The 8134-nt window shown below is 48.6% G+C and overlaps 1 long non-coding RNA gene across 1 annotated transcript; it reads left to right on the top strand.

The window, feature by feature from the left end:
• The first annotated feature begins 5883 nt into the window (after positions 1-5883).
• Positions 5884-7422, top strand: LOC309503515. The gene is made up of 4 exons (XR_014207680.1): positions 5884-6294; positions 6505-6588; positions 6893-6982; positions 7174-7422. It is a non-coding gene; the product is annotated as an uncharacterized lncRNA (long non-coding RNA).
• Positions 7423-8134: the final 712 nt, after the last annotated feature.

Here is an 8134-nt window from a genome sequence, read left to right as displayed (position 1 = left end):
TTTGAGTATGACTTTCAAATCATTTGGCCCAAACTCCATACACGTCGCGCTCACTGAGAGCGCTTGTAAGTCCCCTATGCGCTTCACTGAAGCGAGAGCCAGAAGAAACACCGTTTTGAAAGACAAGTGTTTGATATCTACTGACTGGATAGGCTCAAATGGGGCACCCTTCATGGCCTCCAAGACCGTAGAAAGGTCCCATATGGGGACTGAGGGAGGTCTGGGAGGATTTAACCTCTTAGCTCCTCTAAGGAACCGAATGACCAGATCGTTCCTTCCTAGTGACTGACCAAGCGTTGGTTTGGAAAACGCTGCTATAGCCGCCACATAGACTTTGAGCGTGGATGGGGCTCTGCCTTCATCCAGTAGCTCTTGTAGGAAGGAGAGAACCTCCGTCACTCCACAGTCCAGGGGTGAAAAGCCGCGTGCTGTGCACCAGCTGGAGAACACTGACCATTTTGAGGAATAGAGCCGTCTCGTAGAGGGAGCTCTAGCCTGCATGATCGTGTTTAACACTCCCTCTGGGATATCAGAGGGTACCCGTTGATGGCCCACGCATGTAGGGACCAAAGCTCCGGGCGAGGATGCCAGATCGAGCCCCTGGCTTGAGAGAGGAGGTCCCTCCTCACTGGTATTGGCCATGGGGCAGTGCTCATCAGCTGCATAAGAACTGGGAACCAAGCCTGGTTCTTCCAGAACGGAGCAACCAGTAACACTGAGCATCTGCTTTCCCTGATCCGCTCTAATACCTGAGGTAGGAGCGTGATGGGGGGAAAAGCATAGAGCGGGCAGCGGGGCCAGACGTGGGCCAGCGCATCCCTGCTCTTTGAGAAAAATTCCGGGCAGTGAGCGTTTTCTTGAGACGCAAACAGGTCTATCTTTGCTCTGCCGAATGTCTGCCACAGCAGTTGGACTGTCTGCGGATGCAGTGACCATTCTCCTGCTGGAACATTGTTCCTGGACAGTCTGTCTGGTCCCACATTCAGGTGGCCAGGCACATGCGCTGCTCTGAGCGAGCGCAAATTGTGCTGAGCCCATACCAGGAGGCGTTTCGCTAACCTGTACAGGTTTCGGGATGTGATGCCTCCCTGGCGATTTATGTAGGCTACCACTGACATGTTGTCCGAGCGGACCAAGACGTGGTGTCCTGCTATTTGGGGACGAAAGCGCCTCAGCGCGTTGTCGACTGCCATCATTTCCAGGCAGTTTATGTGCAGAAGCTTTTCCCGTTCTGACCACTGGCCGAAAAACGGTCTGCCCTCGAGCAGTGCTCCCCATCCCGAGGTGGAGGCGTCCGTGGACACCACCTTCACACTCGAGGAAGTCCCCAGGCTTACACCTGACTGGTACCAGTCGGTCGCTCTCCAGGGTATCAGTGCTGAGACGCATTTCTGATCGACCTTGAGGCGAAAGAGACCTGAAGTCCACGCTCAACGCGGTACTCGCGCTTGTAGCCAGAACTGCAGTAGGCGCATGCGAAGCAGACCCAGCTGGAGAACTGTGGATGCTGCTGCCATGAGACCGAGCATCCTTTGAAACTTCTTTAGCGGGACTATAGTGCCGCGGCGGAAGGTTTCTGTCATGCGCTGAATAGTCAATCTGCGCTGTAGCGATATTTGAGCTGTCATTGACAGCGAGTCCAGTTCTGTGCCCAGAAAAGATATTCTCTGACTGGGAGACAGTGAACTTTTCGCCCAGTTGACTTTGAGACCCAGATTCTCGAGATGTTCGAGTAAAATGGTTCTGTGTTCTATGAGCTCCGTATGTGACTGAGCTAGAACCAGCCAATCGTCCAAGTAGTTCAAAACTCGCATTCCCCGAAGTTTCAGGGGAGCGAGGGCTGCGTCCATGCACTTCGTGAATGTACGGGGTGCTAGGGACAGGCCAAACGGTAGGACTGTGTATTGATAAGCCTGGCCCTCGAAGGCGAATCTCAAAAATCGCCTGTGACGTGACGCTATTTGTATTTGGAAATACGCGTCTTTCAGATCTATTGACACAAACCAGTCCCCGTGGCGAATTTGCGCGAGGATTTTCTTGGTTGTGAGCATTCTGAACCGGCGTTTTGAAAGCGCTTCGTTCAGTTGTCTTAGATCTAGAATGGGTCTGAGACCCCCGTCTTTTTTCGGAACCAGAAAATATCTGCTGTATAGCCCCCCTTCGCTCTGAGCTTGAGATAAAGGCTCTATTGCCCCTTTGCTCAACAGTTTCGCAATTTCGGTACGAAGTACACTTGCTACTTCCTTTTCTACCGTGGTTTCGACTCGCACCGCACAACGGCGGGGAAGTCGAGCGAACTGTAGCGAATAGCCTCTTTCTATAATGTTCAGCACCCATTCTGATACACCGGGAAGCTTTGCCCACGCATGTGCATGCATAGCTAAGGGTTGAATGAGATCGGAGCTCTGGTCGTGACATAGTGGCGACCGGGGAGCTTCGGTATGCTGTATTATAGACACCGCATTTGCAGCGCTCGAGGCGGGGAGTGTTTTGATTACAGCGGGCGGTTCGCCCGCGCTCGGCTCTCTCACGGCAGGTAGCTGAGAGACGGCGAGCGTGGGGGAAACCGAGGGATTCGTCATGTCTGTGAGTGAATGTGGGCGCAGGACAGCGGGCACATTTGCACTGAAAACACCATCGACCTGAGTCGATTTTATGTGCGCGAGCCCTGTGGGGCGGGCTGTGTCTGTGTGTAGGAATGGGCACTGGGCAGTGGGCATTTTTACTACACTCATAACACCGTCGGCCGTGGCCGGAATACCAGAAAATATGCTCTTTACAGGATTTATCTGGGTCGCCGTGAAAACGGCGTTTGTGTACAGGCAAGCGGGTAATGTAACCGACTTGTTTACTGTAGAGTACACTGGAACAGTCGCATGTAATGGAACTGGACGAGCGGGAAGTTTTGGTGGAAACCCGGCCGCAGCGGGGCTTGAACACCGTCGTTTTCCTAAGCTGGCTAGGAAGACTTTGAGGCCTCGGGCTTCATCTCAATCTTCGGCCGAGTCCCACGCTGTGGGGGGCGGCGGCCGGCAGAGCGAGAGCGTGGTCTCTGGTCCCGGGCCTGTCGACGCTGTGAAGCGGCGGCGGGGGGCGGCGGCTGCGAGCTGCGAGCAGACGGCTGTTTAGAGCGGCCTGATGCGGAGCTAGAGCGCTTTGGCAAAAAGTGCTTCATGGCCTGCGACGTCTTTTGTACCTCAGCGAATCTGTCCGCGAAATCTTTGACGGACGATCCAAAGAGGCCAGTAGCAGAAACGGGGGCGTCGAGGAACACAGAGCGCTCCGAGTCCGGCATTTCTGAAAGCGTCAGCCAGAGGTGTCTCTCAGCAACGGTTAGAGAGGCCATGTTCCGCCCTATGGCCTGTGCAGCGGATTTCGTAGCGCGGAGAGCGAGGTCCGTAGCGCTCCTTAAATCCGCCACGTTGACTGCTTCCGTGCCTTCCTCGTCCAGCTTTCGGAGAAGGTTAGCTTGGAAGATCTGGAGAGTGGCCATAGTGTGTAGCGCTGATGCAGCCTGCCCAGCGGCGGTGTAAGCGCGACTGTGCAGGGTAGAAGTAGCGCGGCAGGCTTTTGAAGGTAGCGCCGTCTTAGTCCGCCGTCCAGCAGAGGGCGGGCAAAGATGGGCTGCTACTGCCTCCTCCACTAGAGGGAGAGCGAGGTATCCTCTGTCTTTGGCACCGTCCACCACGGAGAATGCCGCCGAAGCAGAGGAACGCAGCCTGGCTGAAAAAGGGGCGCTCCAAGACTTTGCCAGTTCTTCATGAAGCTCAGGAAGAAACGGGGCGGGTCTTGAGGGCGTGGAAACGCGGTCCCCTTGCAGAAAACAGCCGTCCAGACGGTTGCGTGTAGGCTCGGCGGGCGCGGACCACTCGAGGCCGAGGCTCTCTGTGGCCTGTGTGAGCAGACGCATCAGCTCAGCTTCAATGCTGGCCCGTTTTCCTGACGACTCGCGGGCAGAAGAAGGGGCGAGGTCCACAGAGCTCGCCCAATCCTCGCTGTCCGAAGCCAGGATAGAGCAGTTGTCCTCCTCGAAAACTGCCGCTTCTTCCTTGTCATCTCCGGCGGAAGCGGCGGCCAGCGGCGGCCACTGTCCGGGAGTGAGAGACTCGAGAGAAGCAGACGGCGAAGCTGGCAGGCGCACCGGCGAGCTTTTCTCGGTGGGAGGCTCAGGGATCCGCTGAGCACGGCGCTTTTTACGGCGCGGCGTCGAAGCGGGAGGTGCAGGCTCGTGGAAAGTTGCCATGCGAGTCCTCAGAGTCGCCATAGGCATAAGCTCGCAGTGAGGGCATCCGCCGTCAGCGAGCGCTAGAGCCGCATGTCCTTCACCCAGGCAGGAAACGCAGATGACATGGCGGTCCCCGTCGCTGAGTGGGGCTCGGCACGAGCCACAGGATGGACGAGACATCTTGAAAAAGACGCTCTGCTCTTTTAGAGAAGGAGTGTGAGTCGCGGCGGCGAACACACACAATGCAATAAAAGGATATAACGCCGGATAGCGTAGCAGGAACGGTGGTTGAAGGCGGCGCGGCCAGCGACTCCAGGTACCGAACTCGTCCCGCTGAAAATGCTGTTTCCACGGCGCGGCTTCTTCTCTCTGGATCCAGCGATGCGTGAGCTCCGCTGAAGAGATGAAAAATCGGTAAGCTAGCCTTTCGATGCTATATTTATAGCCCCAGGCCACGGCCGTTTCGGCGGGACGTGACGTATGGGGCGCAAAGCGCCCCCATTGGTGATGACGTCACGATAGGGCCTTATCGATAGGCTGCTGCAGTTGCCGCAGGGCAGCCAATAGGCGCGCGAGCTGTCTCGCCTATGTCTGCATGCTGCCGCAACGCGTTTTACATTATTTCAAAATTAAGGATAATTTTTGGGCTTCAGTATCTCGCGGAAAAGAGATTTCCCCTAGCGTAAGATTTACGCAGTACAAGAGTACCTCTCGTAAGAGAACTGTACTTTTTATGTAATTTATGTAATAAATAGAACTTTATTGTAAAGTGTTACTGATTCAAACGTCTCCTGAGTTCACTGTTGGAAAGATCAGTTGTCCATTCATTAAAATGAATCGTTCAAAGGAGTCATTAGTTCGCGAATTGGACATGTCGTGCGCGTTGTGTGATTATCCCAGCAGTTAGGACATGGACATCCACGATTTGTGTCAACACAGAAAACATTTCATCACTGGATAGTTTTTTTTCGTTTAATTAAAGTGTTGTTTTATGTCAGCTGAATGTCTGGGACGCTTTTCAGAGAAGATAAGGCAACAACTTATTTAGCACAATTCACACCCAGCGGTAATTGAGGAAGAAAAAAAAAATCTCAGAATGCTCCACATGAAACTTTGGTCTTCCGACCTTTTACCACCGTGTCGATTTATTTTGATTAATATGTGCGAGGGAGAGAGAGCAGGACAGCGCTTAGTTTGGAGATGGTGAAGTCTTTTTTACACTTTCGCCTGGCTCCGAAGAGAGAGAGAGAGCGCGCGTGCGCGCGACCGAGTACTCTCTCTGCTCGTTCTTTCAGTTAAACATGCACTGTGACTCTGTCACAAGCGCAGCAGTTCATCTACATTACTCAGCGATCAAATAACACTTTGGCGGGCGCTAAAACTCATAGTCGTTTGGTCATTAATCGGACTGGTTTTGTTTCACTCATCGTAACGTAAATTTAGCTGCAGCTAAGTGCCTTTGTGCGACCCACCTTTTCTCACTGTGTGACCCATAGTTTGAAAACCACTGGTCTAGGCTATGCTGTATAAAGTAGGAGAGAGGCTTCATGCATAAATAAACGTATTTGCACAAACGCGTTTCGGCGCGTACCTTCAGAAGACTTTATACAGCATAGCCTAGACATGCTGTATATATGTACAACGTTTATATTATAGGCCTGTATGAAAGTTAGAATTTTGAAATTAATTTAGAAAATATTATGTATGTTTAGATTATATTTTGACTAGTGTTTATGCTGCCTCATTATCATCAACGAAGAGTGCTTGCAAATATCTATTGCAAATGTGTGTATGTGCTGAAATGTGTAAATATGCCCAGCTGATGAATTGCAAATGTGTTAATGTTTGCATTGTGCTATCTCCAGTAATGGCCCATTACACGCAATATATGCCTACAGCACGTGTCTACAATTATTTGCATCAGTTATTCATATAGACTAATGATAGGCTACTATACTTTGAAATATTTATGTTATAATAGTTTTCAACTTTTTTTAAAACAGGAATGCTGCATCTCCTTCATCTGCAACTCGGAGGGCGCGCAGCAACACAGTTGAACGTCAGAAAGAGTAAGTACATATTTACCCATGTTTGTTCAATTTTGTTTATATACTTATTACAATATGAGCCTGTATGAGTTTATTTATTTTTGGAGGTTGGTTGATAATGTTACATATTTTTTCTTTGTGCTATCTTATCAGCATGCTAATGCCCATCAGTTGTGCATGTGCTGGAATAGTACTCTATATGATAATAATAGTTTTCAACTTTTTTTTAAGGAATGATGTAGGTTGCTCACTCTCACCTCTCACTGCAACTCGCACTAAGAGGGCACGCAGCAACACAGACAGAAATCAGAAGGAGTAAGTACATATTTACCCACTATTTTACAGATGTTAGACCAATTTTGTTTATATACTTAGAGATGCTACAATGCTACATGTGCCTGTGTGGATTGCCAGACACAATTGCAAAACACAATTACCAGACACAATTGCAAAAATTGTGGTGTTATGTATGCACTATTACAATTAGTGATTGGTAATGTTAGTATAAAAGAGCTTATTTTTGTTGTTTTACCAAAATGCTGACTGTCCATCAGTTATGCATGTGCTGGCATAGTACTTTGTTCAACCTTTATTAATATTAATATTATTATTTTTATAGGAATGTGGTAGCATCACTCTCAGCCTCACCTGCAACTCGCACTGGGAGGGCACGCGACAGGTGTCGTTCAGTTTTGAGAACAACTGAAAAGTATGTACACTTATTCCCTTTCTTTCAGATATTAGTATAATTCTGTTTACATATTCTGGTTTTACATAGTCCATACAAACATTATGTGTCTGTATGGCTTTGCATCTGGCCAATGTTACTTATAATGATTGAAATGCAGTTGTTATATTTTGTGTAATAAACATGCTCACAGTTGTTTGTTTGTTTTACAGCTATAAAGGTGATGGTGATCATCAGACACCTGTTGCAAAGAGGGCCAAGACAAACATTCAGACAAGCAACAAGCAGTCTACTCTGTCATGGAAAACAGAGACTGACATTGATATGGTTCCACAGACTCTGAGATTCCTGCCTGCACGGGAACCAGGACCACAGCTGAGTTTAAAACATTGCAAATTTAAAACATTTAGTTCCTCCTCATAGAGGAATTACAATAAAACAGTGAAAAACAAAACCTTTGAATCTCCTCTACTTTGTTCAGGCTGCCTCTCTTTATGGCCCATTAGTCATTGGGGGAGTGTCTATGTCACACCCCTGGTCTGAATCTCATTAATATTGATGAGCGATTACCCCTCCCATGCATAAACCTCTTCTGACAAAAAAAACTGTTTTACAATGTTTAAATCAATGTATTGTTTTAAGAGAACGATCAGGCAGGATGAATTTTACATCATTTTGAAGCCAGAACTAGAAACGACAACATACATTAGTCAAGAGTCTTGTGGGCACATATTTAGAATGTGTTTTGTGTTTTTATTTCAGCAACTTTCTTCTTTTTTTTTTTAAATAACCACGCATAAACATTTTTCTCTTAAAAATACAAAGATTTACAAGCATGTTGATCAGATATTATGCTAGCCCTGTTTGTGTTATATAGAGTGAATTTACACTTTTGCCATTAACATGTTTATAAATAACTGAAAAAAAAACAAATGTCAGAGCATGTCAGAACACCTCCAGGGCCCAGAAAACCGCTCAGACCCCAGAGGGTTAAATGAATATATGGCTGATTTGAACATGAAGTTAATTCTGGTCTTCAAGCCATGATACACCTGCTCTGCCTGCATCATGTTTCAGACCAGATCTAAAATTCTCTCCCCCGTTGCTGGAGCGATCCAGCTTTTCACTACAGTTTTATTTTGACTTTTGGATTAATTGTATATTTAACATTCC

This window comes from Leuciscus leuciscus (genome assembly GCF_965113295.1).
Source record: "Leuciscus leuciscus genome assembly, chromosome: 7".
In the NCBI taxonomy this organism is placed as follows: Eukaryota; Metazoa; Chordata; class Actinopteri; order Cypriniformes; family Leuciscidae; genus Leuciscus; species Leuciscus leuciscus.
The sequence above is the reverse complement of the archived record's forward strand: the minus strand, read 5'-3'. Positions and strand labels throughout refer to the sequence as shown.